Source organism: Engystomops pustulosus, chromosome 8 (genome assembly GCF_040894005.1).
Source record: "Engystomops pustulosus chromosome 8, aEngPut4.maternal, whole genome shotgun sequence".
Classification (NCBI taxonomy): domain Eukaryota; kingdom Metazoa; phylum Chordata; class Amphibia; order Anura; family Leptodactylidae; genus Engystomops; species Engystomops pustulosus.
In genome coordinates this window covers 25,756,288-25,780,735 of record NC_092418.1, presented here as the reverse complement: position 1 = coordinate 25,780,735, position 24,448 = coordinate 25,756,288, and the positions used below count along the sequence as shown (strand labels likewise).

Sequence of the window (24,448 nt, the reverse complement as noted above, 5' to 3'; positions counted from 1 at the left end):
TAATCCTCTCATTGATGTCCTGAAAGTCATTAGAGAGAAGTCTCTTTGGACCAGCCGTGGAGGATCCTGGATGGACACCTTCTCCAAGTTTATGATTAAACCTATCAGTGATATATTGGGGCACATTTACTTACCCGGCTGACGGAGTTCACCTGAAGTGCATTGTCTGTGTATAATGCACCGTGCCGCGATTCACTAAGATTGTGCGCCAATATCCTGCATGTGTCTCTTCCCCGCTCTGATCTGCCGGAGTTCACCATCTTCCTCCTGGTGCATGTAAGTGCATTGGTTGTGACACAATTTGAATATTAAATCCCGTGCTCAGTCCGAATCAGTCGGAACGTCCGACGGCCCACCCCCCGATTTCTCATGAAAGCCAGCGCAATTGTGCCACAATCCGATCGCGTGCGACACAATCCCCAGTTAAATACCTGTCACAGGTATCCCGAAAAATGTCTAAAATAACAAAATTGCGACCTTTAGTAAATAAGCCCCATTGTCCTTAAAACAGTGCAAAAGGTACCTGTGTGTATTTTAGGGTGTCCATCATAGCCACTGCCATAAGGGATGCAATGGTCGGGACCTCAGGGAGGCTCCAGTGTTGCACTGGCCGGCACAAAAGTTCTCAGAGATTTTCCACCTTGAATGGTCATCCATCCGATCCCATTGTTAACTTTCTAGAAGCAACATTTTCCTCCAAAGTCTTAGGTGGAGCTTCTAGAATAGACTCAAGTTAGTCCTTGGTTTGGATGAGCTCATGAACATTCAATGGTTTCCACAAGTAGGACATGAGTCCCTCCAGCTGGTAGTCCTTCATAGACTTGAGAAAGAAAGTCCGGGTAGTTCCATGGGGCGAATGGTTCTCATTGAGGAGACTCAACTCATGGAGGCAATGCTGCGTGGGAAAATTATACAAATGAGCTCTCCTCCGGTAGGGAAGAAAACAACATGTTCATTAAAACTGCAAATTAAAATGATATGCACCTAAGAAAGTCTGCGTCTCTAGCGGAGCAGATAAGCGCGCCCCAGCTGCCAGGGCGATGGAGCGCAATTGTTACGACATGACTCACATTGAAGAAAATAAAATTCAGACGCTACACAAAGGTCTTCAGGATTTAGTGTAGGCTACGAAGAAAAAGAGCAATTATATATGTTGGGGAATGTATGAAGCGAGCGGTGAAATCACAGACATGGCCGTTCCTGCACAATCTCATTATATCCCAAGGCTTTGATGATTGGCAGTTCCTGTGCAGCGCCTGATGAAGATAAAAATGGCATCCGGCGGACAGAGCTCCTACACAAGTCAGATGTCACAAGTGTGTTACTGGAAACACAGCGCTAGGGAATAATTATTTATTGAACCGTAAAATATGAGAAAATAGGTTTTCCCATAACATAGCGGCATCATGTACTAGAGCGCTGTACAGAGATTGTGGCTACTCACATTTGTCTATGTCCCCATTAGAAATAAAAATCTTATTTTCCTTTCAAGGAAATCTACCATTTGCTTTTATGCATTGTGAACCAAACATCCCTTGAGAATGATGTAGCTACACGGATGCAGAAACATATCTTGTTTTAAGTGGTTTTGCTGAAAAAACTATTATAGAATTATGATAACGAGGCTCTGTCACTCCTGTGGCTGCACCAGCGCTTCTCCTCTTACCCTAATTATGCACTGCTCCAGCCTTGTCCTTCCCAGCATAAGCCGAGAATATGTCATCATTGAGTAGTGCCTGACAGGCAGAAGTAATCAATCGCCCTACCATCCCCCAGCTGCTGTGTATGAGTCATCCAGCTCAGGTTGATTAGTCCTGTCTGGCCAGTTCAGTAAGCTCTGTGTAATGTGTTTATGAATGGCAGCCTGCAGCACCCAGCTTTCCCAAGGTCCTGAATTTTATAACAGTTTTTTTTTTTGCAAAACCACTCGGTTCATGGATTAAACAAAATATGTTTCTGCATCACTGTAGCTACAGCATTTTCAAGGTATGTTTGGTTGACAAATCTACCACCATGGATCTACCTATAGAGGTAGATTAGGTGCATCTATTGGACATGAGGATAGCTGTTTTAAGGACTAATCCTCACGTCCCTGCAATCTTTTAATAACTTTTATTTGACTAATATGTACATTTTCTAAAGAGGCTACTGGGGCGTGGAATAGCTGGAGCTGAGGCTACACAACGCGGCTACTCCACGCCCCAGTAGCCTCTTTGATCCTCCTACCAGAGGCACGCCCTCGTCCACGAAGCCTGCCGTCTGCGCATGCGCAGAACACCAGGTCCAGGCTGCTCAGATGGCAGGCTTTGCGGACGAGGGCATGCAGCTCCTCATAGCTGCGCGCCGAAGCTATCTGGTAGGAGGATCAAAGAGGCTACTGGGGCGGGGAGTAGCTGCGCCGTGTAGCCTCAGCTCCGTCTACTCCACGCCGAGTAGTCTCTTTAGAAAATTTACATATTAGTCAAATAAAAGTTATTAAAAGATTCCGGGGACGTGAGGATTAGCCCTTAAAAGGGCTATCCTCAGGTCCTAAAGATGCACCTACCACCCAATCTACCTTTACAGGTAGATCCGTGGGGGTAGGTTCCCTTTAAATGTTCCTCCTTGTTCAAAATAGAAAATAAATAAATAAAATAAAAATAATAATAAAAAAGATTCCTCTTTGTTGAGTGTTTCAATTACTGAAGAACCAGAAGTGATGGCATCACGTAGATTGCATCATAGGTGGGGCATTTGCTGGCCTTAGAAATCGGGCCCATTGAGATCTGTCCATGGGACAATGTATTACACTTCCACTTACAGCATGTTTGAAACAGGGCAAAAAAATCCTTCTATAGGCTGCTGTGCTGTGAAGATCACTATGAACAGACCTGAAAGGAGGGGAAGTGACTGAGCATGTGTGACCACCAGCAAGGTCATTGTTGTGCACATTCTTATACACTTTGAACACCAGAGGGCGCCACACTATTAAAAAAGTAGTAAAAGTCCCAAGTATTGACCTTCTTCATTCCATTGTAATTTATACAATAACTTATAATAGTGGGGGACCTATTTAAAGTATATTTTTTATAGTAAGATGTGGAATATTTTTCGGAAATTCTCTAAAGAGCCAGAGAAACCCAAGGAATACATGAAATTGTATTGTAAAAATGAAATTAAGTGCATTTCCCCTTTAAGTAAAAATGTTATCTTTATAAAACCGCCACCCCGTGTAACAGCAGGATCCTATACATTCACATAGGAAGATGTAATGGAAAACGAGGCCTGATGTTATAGACGCCTGTGGCATTTCTCTTTCTTGTAAATAATTTACAGATCCCCTCCATACTGGCTGATGATGCATATGTGTGTAATAATATAATGAGACAGAAGCAGATGCAGCAGTGTTGTGTTTGTTAACACCATAAAGCAAGTCACTGGGCACAGCGTCTGCTTATACCGCCGCGCGTCCTACACATTCACTTTAAATCTGGGTTAATATAAACAATTGCAAGTCTCCAAACCAGTGATCTCTATTCTTTGAGTTTCCAGCTGTGTGAGAACTACAGATCTCAGCCGGCCATGGCAACATACAGCAGAGCATGCTGGGAGCTAGAACATAAAATACTGCCATTCAATGCATGATACAGGATCCAATTAATACTACCGCCATATAACCTGCCACATATTACCCCGATAATACTGCCATCCAATACATTATCTAAATGATACTACCGACATATAACCTCCCACATATTACCCCGATAATACTGCCATCCAATGCATAATACAGCATCCAAATAATACTACCGCCATATAACATCCCACATATTACCTTTATAATACTGCCATTCAATGCATAATACAGCATCTAAATGATACTACCGCCATAAAACCTGCCACATATTACCTGTGTAATAATGCTATTCAATGCATAATACAGCATCCAAATAATACTACCACCATATAACATCCCACATATTACCTTTATAATACTGCCATTCAATGCATAATACAGCATCTAAATGATACTACCGCCATAAAACCTGCCACATATTACCTGTATAATATTGCTATTCAATGCATAATACAGCATCCAAATAATACTACCGCCATATAATCTGCCACATATTACCCTTATAATATCGCCATTCAATGCATAGTAGAGCATCCAAATAATAATACCCCCATATAACCACCCACATATTACCCTTATGATACCGCCACCCAATGTATTAAACAGCATCCAAATAATACTACCGCCATATTACCTGCCACATATTACCCTTATAATACTGCCATTCAATGCATAATATGGCATCTAAATAATACTACCGCCATATGACCTCCCACATATTACCCTGATAATACTGCCATTCAATGCATAATACATTATCTAAATAATACTACCGCCATATAACCTCCCACATATTACCTTTATAATAATGATATTCAATGCATAATACAGCATCCAAATAAAACTAACGCCATATAACCTCCCACATATTACCCTTATAATATCACCATTCAATGCATAATACAGCATCCAAATAATACTACCCCCATATACCCTGTCATACACTGCTCTTCTACAATACTTGCATTTAATGCTTGATCCATTATGCTGCCACCATGTTTAATTGTTTTATGGAAAGGTTTTAAAGGTTTTATGGAATATTAATGAATGAGTCTGATAAAATATTTTCCCCTAAATGATCTTGTGGTATTACACTAAATGCATCCCCTTTTTTTTTTTAAACGCTTCAACAACAGGAACCCTTGAACTCTGTTCACACCACCAGAACAACCGCAGGAACTCTTAACTCTGTTGACACCACCATAACAATGGCGGGAACTCTTGGACCCTCTTCACACGACCTGTGTTCAATATTGCACGGGACCCCAGAACATCTTAGAACACCGTTCACATCACAAATGTCAAGAGCAGTGGTATCGATCCTATGGCACAGGTGTCAGAGGTGGCACTCAGAGCCCTCTCTGTGGGCAACCAGGTTGTCAAACCAGTACAGCGTTCACCAGACAAGACTCATTGGGGCACATTTACTTACCCGGTCCTGTTGCGATCCCCGATCCGGACTGTCCGACGAGGATGAAGTCTAGCGTGATTCCCTAAGATTGTGCGCCTGATATCCTGCATGCGTCACTTCCCCCCGCTCAGATCCCACAGAGTTCACCTTCTTCTTCCCAGTGTATGTACGTGCATGTCTTGCGACACAATTTGAATTTTAAATCCCGCGCTTAGTCAGTCGGGCCACACCCCCCGATTTGTGTCACATGAAAGTCGGCACCAAAATTTGATCGCGTGCGCCAAAACCCCCTGTTAAATGCGGCGCAACATGGAAATGTGGTCCGCGGACCCTTAGTAAATGTGCCCCATTGTCTCCTCCTTTAGTCCCAGGCCGCCAAGGACCGGCCATGATAAGTGCTATTTTAAAGCGACGCATCCTTGGCGGCCTGGGACTACAGGAGGAGTGAGAAGGTATGGAGAGAGCTGGAAGATCATTGGAGCTCCTGTCCCTGAAGACACTGAACAATAATAAACCAAATTTCTTCTCCTTTTTTCTACTGTATTGGTGTCTTCAGGACACTGTTAAAATTGAAAGTTGTAACAAAGCATCGAGCAAAAAGTTACTGCTTAAATTGCCATGTTGGAACTTAACGCTAAATAAGTGGGTTTTTGTTATAGTTTGGGCACACGGTGTGTAAAAGGTTCACCACCACTGGTCTAGAGGAACCAAAGTGCAGGTGGATGGTTTCTGGGGGAACAGTAGAGATGGAGAACAAACAACTTCATGCTGTGTTTATCGGAGTGAGTAACTACAATTTACAGATAATGGGGCACATTTACTTACCCAGTCCTGCGGAGTACATGAAACTGCATTGTCCGACGATAATACACTGTGCCGCGATTCACTAAGATCATGCGCACGATATCCTGCATGTGCCACTTCCTCGCTCAGGTCCACCGTAGTTCACCTTCTTCTTCCCGGTGCATGTAAGTGCATTGTCTTGCGACACAATTTGAATCTTAAATCCTGAATCTTAAATTAAGTCCGAATCAATGGCACGCCTCCTGATTTCTGTCGCATGAAAGCCAGCGCCTTTGCGACACAATCCCCAGTTAAATATCTGTCACAGCGGCGCGAATCCTGAAAATGTCGGAAAATCTGACAAAAGTGTGGCCACTGACCCTAAGTAAATAAGCCCCAATATGCTATAATACTGCCATCTAATGCCTAATATGTTATCCAAATAATACTACCGCCATATAACTGCCAAATATTTCCATAATAATGCTGCCATTCAATGCCTAATACAGTATCCAGATAATAATGTCACCATATAACTGTCATGATAATACTGCCAAAGTTGAATACAGTTTGTGAATAATACTACTGCCTTTCCAGTACAGGCAGTCCCCTACTTAAGAACACCCGACTTACAGACGACCCCTAGTTACAAACGGACCTCTGGATTTTGGCAATTCACTGTACTACAGTCCTAGGCTACAATGATCAGCTGTAGGAGTTATAAAAGGTGTCTGTAATGAAGCTTTATTGTTACTCCTGGTTCTTATGACAACCCAACATTTTTAAAATCCAATTGTCACAGAGACCAAAAAAATTTCTGCCCGGAGTTCCAATTATAAAATATACAGTTCCGACTTACATACAAACTCAACTTAAGTACAAACCTACAGAACCTATCTTGTACATAACCCGGGGACTGCCTGTACTGTCATTTAATTCCGTAACAACACTCCCATATAATAATCCAATAATACTGCCCTTACAGACTTGCATGATGCAAGATAATGGGGCTCATTTACTAAGGGTCCGCGGTCCGCACTATCGTCGGAATACCCGACGATTTCCGATGTGCGGCGCATTTAAAAGCTGATTGTGTTGCACGCGATCGTATTTTGGCGCAAACGTGCCGACTTTCATGCAACAGAAATCAGGGGCCGTGCCGGCGGACGATCCGACGGATTTGGAAAACGTGCAGGATTTAACATTCAAAATTGTGTCACAAGACAATGCACTTACATACACCGGGAAGAAGAAGGTGAACTCTGTCGGACCTGAGCGGGGAAGCGACACATGCAGGAAATTGGACGCACGATCTTAGTGCTCCGAATCCTCGTCGGACAATGCAAAAAGAGCCCCAATGTGACTTTCAGTAAAGCAGAATTGTTTTCACTTCTATTCTCCAGTGGGGTAAGTAGGAGCCCCAGAGTCATGGTGGCCCTGGGCTGACGCCTACATTGCCACTATCTGCTATAAACCGGACCCATGCTTACAGCTACGGTGAAAGTGGATCTATACATCATAAAACCTAAGCAGCTTTCATCCAGCAACATTTGATCAACTCTTATGATTGAGTGACACATACCGTATTTTTCGGACTATACGGCGCAAAAAAAAAAAATCCTTTGATTTTCTCAGAAATCAGAGGTGCGCCTTATAGTCCAGTGCGCCTTATATATTACAGACAACCTGAACTGGGCACAGGTATGCCACCTGCTGGTCATTCATCCTTATAATCAGGTGCGACTTATAATCCGGTGCGCCTTATATATGAACCTAGACGTTTTAGCAGGCATTTTTTGATGGTGCGCCTTATAGTCCGAAAAATACTATAATATATGAATTCAGTAAAAACTCTGCTTCTTTCTCACAATTGGGCTACGGTATAATACAGTATATTATAATACCGCTCTGTATGATCACTTCACAGATCTGTATCTGAGCTGTGTGTGATTGTGTATCTATACATTGGATATACACTTTGTTTAGATTTGCTCCACCTAGTGGAAACAACTAGACGGACCATGGACTCAGGATCTCATTTGGATCCTTGGCTGGAGCTGGTTCTGTCTGATGCTGGTGCTGGTTCATGACCAGGCCATGCCATAATTCAGGGCTTTTTTGGGAGGGAAAAACTTAAAATACCTCTACCTGACCACCACCTAACTACAAATAACGACAGACACATTTTTGTTGGAAAGGTGAATGGTCACAGTTCTTTATTAATAATCTTTTAATGATCTGTAAAACAAAAACATGCATTAAAAATGCGACAATTTAAATAACATTTTAAACTCTGATAGCTGAGCACTTGGCAACAACCCCAATTTGGCATTATGTTAACCATAAACCACTGACTTATTACATTGTCTCCCAAAACCATCAATAGCACGCTCAGCGCACGAGAGCCACACCCCCAGCTCCACTTAGCCGCTAACCTCCTAGCCAAGTGGCGAACGAAGATGTGGCCCTAGACCAACCTTTTAACTTGGAGACAATGAAAACCAACCATTCCTCCTGGATAACGTCCCAGGGGAAAAACCATCAACTTCTCACTCATATAACTCCACCTTCTTGTTGATTCGTGGCTATTTTTAACCACCAATTTATTTCCTGCCCACTGGTTGTTGCCAAGAACCCGCCACCTTACAAAACCCTAACTGCTTATCCTCTACCCACCTCTGACATGCAAACTTTTTTCTAATTGTATCCCTCCTCCCCTAAAACACATGTGTGTCCCTGTACAAAACAAAACTATAGGGAGGGTGGGTGGGACAATTTTTTCTGGCCAGAATGTGGCCCTCCCTTCCTGACAGCTACCTATATAATAGCTAACTCCACCCCCTTCTTTAAATCCCCCTATCGCCTCACTTGTTATTCTCCACCCCCAATCACTACCACCCAAGTATTCCTTAAGCCCTTCCCTGCCCAGCCTGTCATGCCCGCTCTCCGCCTATCTCCGCAGGCTCCGCTCTCACATGACCAGGCCATGCCATAATTCAGGGCTTTTTTGGGAGGGAAAAACTTAAAATACCTCTACCTGACCACCACCTAACTACAAATAACGACAGACACATTTTTGTTGGAAAGGTGAATGGTCACAGTTCTTTATTAATAATCTTTTAATGATCTGTAAAACAAAAACATGCATTAAAAATGCGACAATTTAAATAACATTTTAAACTCTGATAGCTGAGCACTTGGCAACAACCCCAATTTGGCATTATGTTAACCATAAACCACTGACTTATTACATTGTCTCCCAAAACCATCAATAGCACGCTCAGCGCACGAGAGCCACACCCCCAGCTCCACTTAGCCGCTAACCTCCTAGCCAAGTGGCGAACGAAGATGTGGCCCTAGACCAACCTTTTAACTTGGAGACAATGAAAACCAACCATTCCTCCTGGATAACGTCCCAGGGGAAAAACCATCAACTTCTCACTCATATAACTCCACCTTCTTGTTGATTCGTGGCTATTTTTAACCACCAATTTATTTCCTGCCCACTGGTTGTTGCCAAGAACCCGCCAAGCATGACGACTTGACCCCTTAAGTCGTCCTGCTCCCCCACAACCGCACACAAAAATCTGCCACTTCTGACATACCAAAATTAAAAACATCAAGGCCCACATCGGTTAAATGCACACCATCCGGGCCCGTATATTTTGCATCCTCGTCCAACATCTTGTGTCGCACCACCAAACCCCCATTCAGTCTCACGAACTTTGCCACACTTTTGTTCACTTTCATCCTACATCTATTCAGTGCGGCTACGGACACTGCATTCCTCCACGACTCCCTTCGAATAATGTCGGACCACACGATCATCATTCTCGGATGCATGTCCCACAAACACATAATGTCTCTCTTAATGTTTTTAATCAAGGGCCTCATAGGAAAGCTGCCAATATCATTTCCCCCCACATGTAACATTAACACATCTGGTGGACCCCATCTCCTAAAACATTCCTGTAGTTTTTGTCTTACCCTGCTCCACGTTAGGCCACGAAACCCCAACCAGTGCACACTCACCTGTTCAGGGTTCAAACCTAGTGACCTACCGCAAAGCCTCAGCTTCGCCCTCCTCTCAGCCCAGTATACGAATGAGTGGCCAAACAACCAAATCACACATTTTTTCGCCCCTGAGAAAAATTAAAAATTATGAAACATAACCTCAACCAAAATACCACCCCTTAAGCAATCATTCCTAAATGATTGATCTACCCCTCCATTAAACCCGGTCTGACATAAGATCTGAAGCGTTTTGACTCCCAGCGCCCTATCCTCATAATCTCCTCGTCCTGTAATCCCCACCTCGCTGCCTCAGTTGCTGCACCAATCCTGAAGGAGTGCGAACTATACTCCCCAGGGTTTAAACTATTCCGTGCCAAACACTCCCTGAAGACTGACACGAACTGAAATTTTGACAGAGAGGAACCATCTTCATGCACTAACAATGATTTTCTGTCTTGCTTCCGTATGCCCTCAAAATTTTCTAAAACCGAAACTGGACAAAAATCACAACCCGACAATCTATGCAACTTAATCATAAACCCCCTTCCCTTCTTGTCCGTTTTGGAGCCAAAAATCCAAATTTGCACAACGTTGCCCACTTTCTTAACATGCCGAGTCTGAACTCCTTCCTCCTTTGTCTTACTGCTACTAACCAATTCCCCGATCCTGAACGCCCCAAAAAACGCCCACGAGTACGCCAATGTGAACAAACAAACCTCATACCCTGATTTACACACTGTATTCAACTCCTGCACAATCTTTTTCAATAATTCAAAAGATACTGGCCTCCTGCCATCCACCCTAGTCCCGTTTTTTACAAAACCTTTTGTCGCCTGCCGAATCAGAAAAGATTGCGAAACATCTTCCCCGCCTAATAACTTAAACAAGAAGGACAACGCAGCCAAATTTTTATGGACCACTGAACCTGAAACCCCTCTATCGAACAAATCAGCCATGAAACAAAACAACTGGTCAGCCCGAGACCCTCCATACCGCTCAGCACTCCATTTATCAGTGAATACAAACCAGTTCTTCCAAACCTTCTGATACGCTGTCCATGTTGACGGAGCCAATGACCTACGTATCCAATGTAAGAACCTCATCAAACTAATTCCCATAGGTGCCCTGGACATGGCAAAGGGTCCCTTGCAGCCTCCGGCACCAACCTCCGGAACCTGTCCAACTGCAAGCGAGACAATGCGTCAGCAATGTTATTGTCCACCCCCGGGACATGCACAGCCTTAAACATAATATTTCGCTTCAAGCATAACAGAACCAAATGCCGTAGCAAACGAATAACCGGAGGAGAGGACGCTGATTGTTTACCTAACACCTCCACCACTGCCATATTATCGCAATGGAACACCACACATTTGTTGGAAAGCCGCTCTCCCCACAACTCTGCTGACACCACAATTGGAAACAACTCCAGAAGACAGAGATTCTTAGTATACCCTTTCTCCACCCATTCCACTGGCCAACTACCCACACTCCATTCCCCTTGAAAGAATGCCCCGAAACCTACTGCCCCCGCTGCGTCCGTAAACAGATCCAATGCAACACTTGTAACCGGCTCCTCCATCCATAATGTCCTCCCATTGTAATTCAACAAAAAACTGTCCCACACTCGCAAATCGTTCCTGTGCTCTAACCTTAACCTAATCAAGTGCTCCGGCCTTTTAACTCCAGCCGTAGCCTGTGCCAGTCTCCTACAGAATACCCTCCCCATCGGCATTATCCTGCCGGCGAAGTTAAGCTTCCCCAATAAAGACTGCAACTGCCTTAACGATAACTTTGTTTTTACTAACGCCTCCTGAACCCCTAACCGCAAATCCTCCAGCTTAGCCACCGGCAGCCTACACTCCATTTGCACAGAATCGATTTCAATTCCAAGGAAACACAAACACGTGGTCGGGCCCTCTGTCTTATCTTCTGCTAGTGGTACCCCAAACTTTCTAAAGATCTCCTGTAGCGTCTGCAATAACACTGCACACCCCCAACCCCTGCTTGGGCCCACGCACAGAAAATCATCCAGATAATGAATAACTCCATTTAAACCCGACTCTTTTTTAACCACCCACTCCAGAAATGTGCTGAATGCCTCGAAATACGCACAAGAAATGGAACAACCCATTGGGAGGCAGCCATCTACATAAAACTTGCCCTCAAAACAACAACCCAACAGGTGCATGGAGTCCGGATGCACAGGCAACAGCCTAAAGGCCGATTCGATGTCTGCCTTCGCGATCAATGCCCCTTGCCCTGCATCCCGAACCAATGCAACCGCCGCATCAAATGACGTGTAAGATACCGCCGTCAATGATCCATCAATATCATCATTAACCGATGCCCCAGCCGGGTAGGATAAATGATGAATTAGTCGGAACTTTCCTACCTCCTTCTTTGGAACTACTCCCAAGGGGGATACCCTTAAATTCATGACCGGCGGACTATCAAATGGGCCCAACATCCTACCCAAGCTCACTTCCTTCTGCAACTTTTCTCTCACTACCCCCGGATGTTCTTCCACTGAACGCAAGTTTTTAACAAAACCCACCCCAAACTTTCTTTAAACGGAATCCTAAAACCTACCCGAAAACCATCTAACAGTAACTCGGCCTTCTCTTTATTTGGATACATCCCTAGCCACCGCGTCATTTCTTCTACCCTCACCGGTGTCTCCCCCTTTTTTAGACCCGTCTCCCGTTTTCTGCTGTCCTGTTTTTGCTCTCCTAAAACACTTGAATAAGGGGTGATTGGCCAACCCGCACCCCGAACATTCATGTCTGTAGGAGCATGAAGCTCCCCAGCTACACGAACTCTCATTAAACTTCCAGCACACCCCTTTTTTAAACCCGCCCGACACGTTACCAGGTTTTGTACTGTCGGGCGCTTCTGGAAATGGCCCTGCGCCTGTATTCCCAAATGGATTCCTGGGTGCTGTCTTGGGGGCAGTCATAATTCTCATCCATAGAGCAATATCCCTATGATCCCATTGCAGTGTGGGCTGCACCGCCATCCTCTGCCGAAACTGTTCGTCATATTTCAGCCAAGCGATGCCCCCATATGTTTTATATGCTTCCCAAATTGTATCTAAATAACCAAACAACCCGGAACAGCATTCCGGATGTTTCTCTCCAACCACACTCCCCAATACAGCAAATGCATGCAACCAGTTGCCAAAATTCCTAGGAATTAATCTATGTCTCCTCCTTTCTTCATCTTCCTCCTTCCTATGCTCCTTCCCCTTCTCCCACTTTTCAGTACTAAAGCGTTCTAGAGGAAGTAGTGTAAAGATGTCCAAATTCTCCCTTCGCCAGATTTTCTCCTTTACCTCCTGCTTCAAATGTCCCCCAAGTGGACCATCAAAACAGATATAAAGGCTGGCTTTTGCCCCATCCGATACTGGTAAGACCTTAGATCCACTCTCCTTCTCTGTCTGTACCCCTATCTCTGTGGCAGCCCCAGCCTCATTACCCGTGCCTGTTGTTGCTCCGCTAGCAACTGCTTCCCCCCTAGTGGCCTGCCCTCCTGCCTGCTCGCCTCTCCAAGCCCCCAGTGGACCTCCCAACTGTGACCCCCAAGTAGACTCTACCGATGCTAACACTTGACGGAAACCCTGAAATAACTCACCCACTGCATGAATACGCACATCAGCCATAATAGGTGGCCCGGCTTGCCCCGCCACCCCTGGTAAGCTAACCCTTTGTGTCTGTGTAGCGTTATTGTTTCTGAAAGGTGAATCTGTGAACACACCTGGATGTTGCAAGCCACCGCCATGCGGTGCCGGCGTGACTCCGGGTTCCCCTGTCGATGACCTCTGTACCGAGCCGTCAGCTGTACCCGGAAGAGCTCCTGGCGCACATCCGCTCCCTGGCGTAGCTACTCCGCTAGCCCGCCGTACCACGTCCAAGATGGCGCCGTCCGTCCCGCCCTGTTCCTGTAAAGGAAAAAAGACCGACGAAACACCCTGGAAACATGCATTATCAAACCCTAGCGGCGCACCAATAGCCGCTGCTCCAGCCCTGCTGCTGCAGCCGTTCCCCACAACCTGAGGAGCCCCTGCAGCAGCCCTATACCCGCCCGCCACTAACCCCCCAGGCCACAACGCCATTTGGTCCATCCTAGGGGCCGAGCTGTCCCTTAGCTCCGCCCCCGCTGTCCGCACCGAGCCCGCTGCCGCCGGCCTAGCAGTGGGTGCCCACCTCTCTCCACCACCTCCGGCCTCTCTTCCATCCTGCACCTCCTGAGGTGTGCTGAACAGCTCCCTCCGCCATTCTTGCCGGTCCCGGGGGTCAGCCGCTCCGCCCAGCCACCCCCCGCTCTCTTCTCCTCCAGCAGCCCAAGCCCTGGTAGGCCGGGGGCTAACCCCCCGACCGACCGCTACATCCGTGGCAGCCGCTCCGGCCCCCCTGGCTGCCCCGGCATCACTCACCGCTGCCCTGGTGGTGATCGACTCCCGCTCGCTCTCTTCTCGCTCCCGGCCGACCTCCGAACCCCGACTTCCGGTGACGTCATCTTGGCCACACCTCCTCTTCCGGGCACCTTCCCGCCGACCATCCGCTGCTCCGGCCGCCATCTTCGCAGCCCCGCGGGCTGCCGCCATCTTGTTCTGCCCTCCACGTTCCATGCTGCGCCGACCATCCCGACCCGCGGCAGGCACAGACTTCGCCCGGGACTTCTTGGCAGGTGGGTCCATTGCTCGCCGCTCACTTGCACCCGCCGACTGTTCTCCGCGGCCATTCCCACGCCGTGGAGAGGAGGACGGGCTTAGTCGTGCCGGAGGCCTCCTGGCCCGCGCTGGTCTCTCCTCCCCGCTATCTCCGGACCTCTCGGCACCCCACACCGCCATCTGCTCCGCCATCCATCCGGGACCTCTTGCTGCTGCTTCCTCCCGCATCCTCTCCAAAAACTCTTCCATCTCCTTCGACCACTAACTACCCCTGTCTAACCACCGCCTACTGCTATCTAACCACCCGACTGCACTTCTATTCTAACTGACTCCAACTGCACCCTTACTCTGACAAGCACTCCTACTCTGACAATTTTTTCTGGCCAGAATACAATTTTTTCTGGCCAGAATGTGGCCCTCCCTTCCTGACAGCTACCTATATAATAGCTAACTCCACCCCCTTCTTTAAATCCCCCTATCGCCTCACTTGTTATTCTCCACCCCCAATCACTACCACCCAAGTATTCCTTAAGCCCTTCCCTGCCCAGCCTGTCATGCCCGCTCTCCGCCTATCTCCGCAGGCTCCGCTCTCACAGGACAAAAGGATTATGGGACATCAGATGAGAAGTCAACACAGTGTCAACTGATTCCTGTAGCAACTAACAGGATTCTTTAGAACCCTTCATATTAGCCAAGGGGGTGGAAAATTTTACACCGGAACACTGCTCTAGAGGAAATACATGGTTTCCGCCCCCTTGGTTATCGCATATAAACATCTGGTTGTGTCTTTGGAGGGATTTACAACAAACAGAGGTGTAGAATGATTGGGGGAGATTTATCAGAGCAGAACTGTTCTAGTTGCTCATGGCACCCAATCAGAGCTCAGCTTTTATTTTCCTACAGCTGTTTATAATATTGAAGCTGAGCTCTGATTGGTTTCCATGGGCAACAAGAACAATTTTACCTCAGACCCTTCTATTAAGTCTCCCCCAATCACTACATGTAGGTTATGCAGCTTTTGGTGCTTGGGGGCAGGTCCTATGTCTAGAACAGTCCCCTACCACCTAATTTTGGGTAGGGTATGAAAGTCAATGTCCGACTCATTAAAAGCCTTAAAACATGACCGCAGATAGCATGGTACCTGTTACTAGCTGATATACCTAACCACATGTCAAGGCTTTTTATCATTGGACTTACAGTATAGCTACTTAATAGAGAGACCGTTTTTGGTTTCCTGGAGGAAAGCTATTGGTTGTAAGCCCGCTCCCCTCCCCACGTGGGTCTAACCAGTAGTGTGGTCCTCAGCCCCCGGCAGGACATCGATGAGGGGTCATAAACTTTTCAACCCAATGTTTTATGAGTTTTAATAAAGCTGTGCTGTTAACCCATCAATAGCCAGATCCTAGAAACACACAACATAGGGAGTTCCCACAAATCTACGACCCATGGACATCAATGAGAGGCCAACAACATACCCTGTGGATTCCACCAAAAATATAGGACAATGAGGTCCGAGAATCCAACAAATGGAAATGAGGGGAATTTGACTTGATGTGTAGATAATGGTCTCCAGCAGGGAGAGGGTTAGTCTTGGAGTTTTTGGTGGTCTAGAGTGGTGAGAGGGTTAATATTAGAATTCGTGGTGATCTAGGACCACCTAGAATCTATTGTGATCTAGAGCATTGAGGGGGTTCATATCAGAATCTCTGAAGGTCTGGAACACAAGGGGGTTAATAGAGAAGTAAGGAGGCAATGTCCGAATTTCTGATGATCCAGGATAGGAAGGAGATTACTGCCGGAATCCCTTTTGGTCTTACGCAGAAAGCGGTTAATACCAGAATCCCTGGTGGTCTAGAGCAGTAAAGGGTTGAACATGAAAATCTCTTGTGGTCTTGAGCAATAAACAAGTCAATATTAGGGTGATGGCACACTTGGCATTTGAACGCGTTTTTGGGCCGTTTTTAAGCAGTTCATTAAAAAAACCACGTTTTTTGTAAACGCATCCGTTTTTGACAGGTTTGACCAACTATCTTAATTCAAACTGGTCAAAAATGCATGCGTTTCAAAACGCCATGTGTGCCATCACCCCCAGACTCCCTGGTTGTCTGAGGCAATAAACAAGGTAAATATCAGAATCCCTGGTGGTCTAGAGCAAGTTTATATCAGAATGACTTGTTGTCTGGGGCAGTAAAGGGGTTAACATCAGAAGACCTGGTGGTCTGGGGCAGTTAGCAAGCTATCATCAGAATCCCTGGTGGTCTAAGGAAGAAAGGGGGTACACATCATATAGTCTAGTAAGCACATTAATAACTGAATCCCTGGTGACCTATGGAAGTAAGAGGATTCATTTCAGTATCCCTGGTGGTATAGAGCAGGAAGCAAGTTAATACCAGTATCCCTGGTGGGCCTTAAAAGTAACAGGTTTAACATCAAAAACCATGATGGTCAAGGTCAGGAAGAGGGTTAACTTAGGAATCCCTGGTGGTCTAGGGTAGTAAAGGGGTTAATGTAAGAATCTATTGAGGCCCTGGTATAGGTCATACATTGAATAGTCCTGAAAACCCCCTCCCATGAAATTTATATGTACTAGATTTGTCTGACATTGGCCTAGGTCAAGGTTCCTTTCAGCCGAAAAAAAAAAACTGCAAAAGTTTATCCCTCATGACATTTATGAACCAGAAGGCTCAGGATGAACATTGTGACCTGTAAGTCCCGGCATGTAGAGCCTTGTAGGGAATGGGATTACAGGATGACACAGGACAAGTGAGTTATAAATACAGGATGATTGCTCCATAACGATAATCTCCTCGATTAACCCTTTGCTTTCTCCATCTCGGGCCTCTGTTAACCCTTTCCTGGCCAACACACACGCCATTCTCTGTGTGATTTTCTTTCTTTCTTAGCTTAAGCTCCTTCTACCAATACAAGAACAGCAGAAGGTAATATAATCCTCCTCCGGTCCTCTCGTTCAGTGACAGATGTGTCAACGAGTCCGAGGCTTTCGATAAATCACCTTTAATGCCACTTTGCTTGGGCCATGTTGCCTTAGCCCATCGCCGCAGCTGTTACAGTTTAATGTGCTGAACATTGCACACCATATTAAATGTTTGCTCGGTGTATAATAAGGCCGAGCTACAATGTCTTCTTCTTTTATTACTACTGCCTTGTGTAAATATAGACGGCCATTAATATGCTGGATCCTTCCACCAGTAACATCATCACAGCGCCCGGGCCGCCCATTAATAGAGACAGAGAAATCCTACATTTTATGAGAATTACACTCTATCTGGGGCTTTATGATACTCTCTAATCCTGTCCTAAAGGAGACGCTAATAAACCTGCCGCAGGGGATGGGAAAGCGCAGATAGGTCTACTGCTGAAAACCTATACAGGCGGTAACAAACGGACCTCTGAATTTTGGTAATTTATTATACTTTAGTCCTAGGCTACAATAATCAGCTGTAACAGTTATCACAGGCGTCTGTAATGAAGCTTTAGTGTTAATCCTGATTCTTATGACAACCCAACACTTTTAAAATCCAATTGTCACAGAGACCAAAAAAGTTCCGACTTACATACAAATTCAACTTAAGAACAAACCTACAGACCCTACAGATCTTGTATGTAACCCGGGGACAGCCTGTATATATATATATATATATATATATATATGGAGGATGGATAGATAGATATGAGAAAGATAGATATATATGAGGTAGATAGATAGATATGAGATAGATAGATGATAGATAGATAGATACATAGATAGATAGATAGACATGTGAGAGATAGATATGAGATAGATAGATAGATAGATACATAGATGGATATGAGATAGACGGAAGGACAGATAGATAAATACATAGATATGAGATAGATAGATAGATAGATAGATATTCAGTCATTCAGAGTATGACTGAATATAAAAATCCTTTTGGAAAACCCTCCCTGGTGAGAAACCTTCCACTCACATATCCCCCCTCCCCACCCTTTTACGATTCCACCCCCTGGTTTAGACTTTAAAGGGAACCTACCACCACAAATCTACCTATAAAGGTAGATCTGGTGGTAGGTGGATGAATGGGACGTGAGGATAGCCCTTTTAAGGTGTGGAGTAGCCGCATCTGAGGTTACATGGCGCGGCTACTCCACGCCCCGGTAGCCACTTTACCCCTCCTACTCACCATCTTCGGCACGCAGCTCCTCATAGCTGCGTGCCCTCATCTGACGAATCTGCCGTCTGCGCAGTGACCGCGCAGGCGGAAAAGAGGCTACCGGGGCGTGGAGTGGCCGTGCCACGTATCCTCAGATGCCGCTACTTCCACGCCCCAGTAGCCGCATAAAAAAATTTGCATACAAGGCTAATAAAAGTTACTAAAAAAGTGCGGGGATGTGAGGATTAGCCCTTAAAAGGGCTATCCTCACGTCCCATTGATCCACCTACCACCCGATCTACCTTTATAGGTAGATTTGTGGTGGTAGGTTCCCTTTAAGATAAGTTTATATACAATTACCACTGTTATATTTGCTGATTATACAAAAAAAAACTGTCTAATTGTTAAGCTACAATGTATAACCTATGCTTAATACGCATGACTCAATAAAAATATTTTAAAGAGAGAGACAGATAGATATGAGATAGACGGACATACAGATAGATAGATATGAGAAAGATAGATATAGATAGATGATAGATAGATAGATATGGGATAGGTACATAGATAATGGGGGTCATTTATCTTAGTTCGATGCGCCTTTTTTAGTGACTTTTTGAGGTATTGGAGTATTTGCAATTTTTTGCGCCTTTCTCCAGCAGTTCCTCGGAGTTCGCCATGTAGCAGTTTCCTGGTTTGCGCCTAATTTGTGTTTGTATTTCTCCTGCTTCCAGATATTTGCGCCTAATAAACGTTGATTTGCGCCTACATGGGTGCAAATAATTGCGCAATAACACGCCAGTCCTGACCCTGCTTAGGAATGGCAAAAAAACCTTTATTTGACAAAGACAACTGAGGTCCAAAAAAGACTCAAAAAAGGCGCAAAAAAGAGCTCAGAGAAGGGGAAATAAGATAAATGACCCCCATAAGATAGATGTGCGGTAGAGTGATAGATACTAGTGATTTAAAATTTGTTTCCCCATTATATTCTGCAACACGTTATTGATAAGTAAGGGCTCTGCTCACAAGAGCTTACAGTCTAGAGCAGTGATGGCGAACCTTTTAGAGTCCAAGTGCCCAAACTACAACCGAAAGCCACATATTTTCGTACATATTGGCGTCCTGAATACACCAGTACAGTAGCAAGATCGAGAAATTTGGATTATTATTGTAGCTTCCCTCTAAGGTCCCCTTGACAGGATGAATCGCAGGCCCTGTCCACTCCTCCTTGCTCCTCCTGTACTTCAAGTCACTTTAAAATAGTGCTGAACATGGCACGTTCTGGGCTGCCTGAGACTGCAGGAGTAGTCCTGAATGGTGACCTTTGTGCTGGGTGATGGCCTGGGTGCCCACAGAGAGGGCTCCGAGTGCCACCTCTGGCACCCGTGCCATAGGTTCGCCACCACTAGTCTAGAGGGATACATAGATACAGTTGCTTTGGCAATAAAGCTTCTTTGAATTGAATTGATACAAACATTATAGATACATATATAGATAGATTCATAAATAAATAATATTAGATAGATAATGGTAGAGATGTGTAGTTGGGTAGAAAAAAGATGATGTAGATGGGATAGATAGATATGAGATAGATAGATATGAGAGAGATAGACAGGTATATATATATATATATATATATATATATATGATACATAGGAGATAGAGAGAGATAGATAGATGTGAGATGATAGAGCGAGAGATATGAGATGGATACATAGATAGAATGATGCATTGATAAGATATAGATGATGTGATAAGATATAGATGGATGTATAGATTTAGTACAAATACATTTATACCATGTGATAAATAGAAGATAGATATGTGATAAATAGAAGATAGATATGTGATTGATAGATTTTTGATAGATATATATGTGATAGATCGCTAGATATGGGGTGATAGAGAGATATGAGATATATACACAGATAGAAAGATAGATGGATACATAGACTGATGCATTGATAAGATATGATTGAGAAATAGATAGATGATAGCTAATAGATGGATGGATAGACAGTACAGATACATGTATAACATGTGATAAATAGAAGATAGATATGAGATAGTTAAATAGAAAACATATTTTAGATTGATACAGTGGATACAGAACATATATTGTAGATAGATTGATATGAGAATATAGACACATTGATAGACATGAGAATGTGTTTTCTGATCCATATTGGGGTCCTCAGACAGGGGTAGTGGTTGTATTGTGGGGATATGGACACTACCTGACTGGGCTACTAATAATGGGTGCATGGGGTAGAAGCTGAGGCTGAATGTGTGGATCAGTCCTGGGAACTTTAGTGTCTCCATTTACCTTGACTGCAAAGCTGCAGCAGCCCCAGAAGAAGAGTCCAGTGTCTGCTGCGGCTCCCGCAGACAGTGAACCTTTGTGGCTCCTGGTTTTATGAGGACATCTCTCTGTTCCCTGCAGTCGTCTCCACATGAATACTCCTACTGTTGCTTCAGATGAGTTCATTGATTAACCGTTTCATCTTGCTTGAACTAATTCCATTTCCCACTAAAATTAATTATCATCTTCTTAAGCGAGGGCTCGGTGCTAGTGACTTTAATTACATTTTAACGGAAAATCCCTGTATTGTTATATTAATGAGCGTTTTTTTTGGAAGTGAATCTCCACCTTGCATTGCATCTTCCATTTGATTAATCAATCTTTTTAGTGATCAGTGTTCAATTTTTTTCTTAAATCCTCTGCTTTGACATGGAGTTCACATCACAATAACTTCTACCTGCAGCCACCACTAGAGGGAGCTAAGGAGCTAACTTTTCTTGTTTAATGGAGAAATCATTGCACTATGCTCCCCCTAGTGGTAGAATTTATAAATAACTTGTTTACACACTGGATTTGGAGCTTTGTAATGAAATTCCAACTACTATAAAGATACATTATGCTATATATCTGCTTGATTTTAATCTATTTAATGCCTGAGGATAGATATTTACTTGATTACGGTGGTTCACAAGCTATGCCATCTCGGATGTTGATACATAAAGGTTTCATGTTATCAGGGCATCCTGGGAGTTGTAGTCCCGCAATACTTGGAGAGCCACAGGTTATATCGGAATACAGTTCTGGTATAATTGTCAGGCATCTGGGACCTATTACTCAGGGGGAAGCATCTTAAACTCTAATTCTATATCTATCTAGATATTTAATGTAAAGTAAAGTAATGGACCATTTATGCCATCACTTTATGATCCAATGCGAAACCTTATTTTTGAATCTAAAGTGCTGCTTTATACGAGAGCTTTATTAGGATATAGATTTGATATAAACTTTACTACCATTGCAAATAGAAACCCTGCTGATGTTATTTCTCACATAGGATTATTTAGGAATAGGATGAGGCAGCCTGAGCTGTGGCAGAGAGCGAGGAGGAGGAGGTTGGGGGAGACAGGTGAGGAGAAGGGATGGTGGGGGGAGTAGTCACACACTGTGGTGTGGAATAGATAAGAAAAGTTAGAGTGGATTAAAAACCTAATAGGCAAGAGGGGCAAATATTGTGGATGACAAAGGGGGATTTATGTGAGTAGTGGTCTAAATATTAGGGGTTGGTGAGTGTAATTGGTGTGGAAGACCCTTAGAAATCAGGTGAAAGTATATAGAGATATGGAATGGGGAATAAATACGATATATAGGAGATGAAAGGAAGAGAAGCAAAAGTGGAGAGGAGTGCGGAGAAAGATAATGTATACTGGGGGTGTAGGAAGAAGGGAATGGAAAACACTGATGGAGATGTAAACCCAACGGTAAAATGTGATAAGAAATGGGAGAACCCAGAGGAGATGAAGAGAGAGGGAGGTGTGAGATAGTAGAGAGGAAGGGAAGGAAGACAGAGTGTTAGAGGAGAAGCAGCAGAAAAAAAAGGTCTGCTGGTATGATTAAAAGATGTAACAAATGTATAGTTAATATTAAGGAGTAAGAAGTGTGAGAAAATGGGAGAAGTGATAAGAGACAGAAGGAGAAAGAAGGAAAGAAAGAAGGGTGATAAAGACAAGAAGACAGAGAGGTGAAAGGAGGATGAGAAATGGAGGGATAGAGAATGAGGAAGAAAGAGGGAATAGCAAGATCATACAGAGAAAATGAGAAGGGAAGATGAGAAAAATCAGTGGAGAGGTACAGAAGGAGAAAGATTGAGGGAGAAAGAAGAAAAGAGACAGAACGAGGAGAAATGAGGAGCAAGAGATGGAGGTGATATATTAAAAAAGAGAAAAAAGTTAAAGGAAAAAGAGAAAAAAAATAGGGAAAAAAGATGTGAGTGTGGAAGAATAGAGGGTAGATAGAGAAATATATAAAAGGAAGGAAAAGAGAGAGAATGTAAAAAAAAAAAGAGAAGTGAGAGAGAAAGAAGAGGGAAGGGATAGAGTGAATAATATAGTAAGTGTGGAAGAAAAAAAGAAAGGGAAAATAATGGGAAAAGCGAGAGAAAATATAAAGAAGGAAAGGAAATGAGGTAATAAAGAGAGAGAATATGAAGAGGAGAGGGGTGAGAGAAAGTAAATGGAATAGATGGATAGGTATGGAAAGAGGAAAGGAATAATGTAGTGAGTGTGGAAGAAAGAATATAAAGAAAGGACAAGAGTTAATAAAGAGAGAATGTGAAAAGGAGAGGGAAGAGAGAGAAAGAAGAGGGAGAGAGAGAGAATAATATAGTGAGTGTGGAAGAAAAAAAGAGGAAGAGAAAAATAATGGGAAAAGAGAGAGGAAAAATATAAAGAAGGAAAGGAAAAGGGGTAGTAAAGAGAGATAATGTGAAAAGAAGAGGGGAGAGAGAAAGACGACGGAGAGAGGGATCAGTATGGATAGGGAGAGAGAACAGAGGGATAGTAATGGCCGAGCTGAGTGCAGGATCATCCCCATCCAGTGCAGACAAGAAGGAAATAAGTAGTAAATATAAGACAATATCAGACATGGAGCAAGCAAAGAGTTAAGGTCTGTGACAGTCCCCATATCCCTGACATCCATGACAGAGCCATGGAGGAGGCTGAGTGCTGCACATGATGTAGGGGCAGAGGGTGGAGGGACTGCAGATCTATCATCAGCTGCTATAACTTCCCCCTATCCCTCAGCATTGGATCAACATGCTGGCTGTGTGTAAGTTGCAGAGCCCCCCTCCCCTCATCCTCCAGGACTCCCCACAATAAGCCAGAATGTGCTACTACCCCAGAGCTGCCACTGCAGACGCTCTTCCTCCAGAGCTGCATGCCTCTCTCCTGAGCTCAGGCTGGAATCCATGCAGGCAGAGGAGCCATCAGGACCTGCTCTCCATCCATCACCTGCCACTCATCCAAGCGCTCAGGTCTCTCACTTGACGCAGTGACGAGCTGCAGCTCTCTTCTCAGGCCGAGTCCAGCCCCTGGATCTGTCTCCATAGGAAGCTGTAGTGGAATGTGTCCTAAGGAGACCTGGACCTAGAGGAGATGCAAGCAGGTAAGTGGCTTCCTCCTCTGCTGCAGTAGATAGATGCTATGCCAGTGTCTGTGCAGAGATCCCTCATCCTCTGTGCAAGAACCAGGAGGGCTCTGCAAGGAGAGAGGGGAGGAGGGGGTTAATTTCCACCCACATCTGTGCCTCCAGATGTGATTAGAGACAGTGTCTGAGAGGGATCCGAGCACTGAGGAGCTCCAGGACAGACTCAAGTCTTAAGGGGTTAATGCAAGATTTACTGGGACTTGCTACCCTGCTCTATGAATAAATGGCCATGGGGGGGGTCTAGTCTGTGAAATAAGACTAGTAAAACTTTAACACATCATTTCTACACCTCTCA

At 44.5% G+C, this 24,448-nt stretch overlaps 1 protein-coding gene across 5 annotated transcripts in view; it reads left to right on the top strand.

Annotated features, from left to right (window-relative positions):
• The first annotated feature begins 5,730 nt into the window (after positions 1-5,730).
• Positions 5,731-24,448, top strand: part of ELFN1 (extracellular leucine rich repeat and fibronectin type III domain containing 1) — a 363,238-nt gene continuing 344,520 nt past the window's right edge. For 3 of the 5 annotated variants that reach the window (XM_072120370.1, XM_072120366.1, XM_072120368.1), the window contains exon 1: positions 23,971-24,111. The gene's annotated coding sequence lies outside the window, so the exon portion shown is untranslated. Of the gene's footprint in view, positions 5,810-23,970; positions 24,112-24,448 lie in introns of those variants that run through there. The other 2 variants (XM_072120369.1, XM_072120367.1) reach the window with 2 other exon arrangements.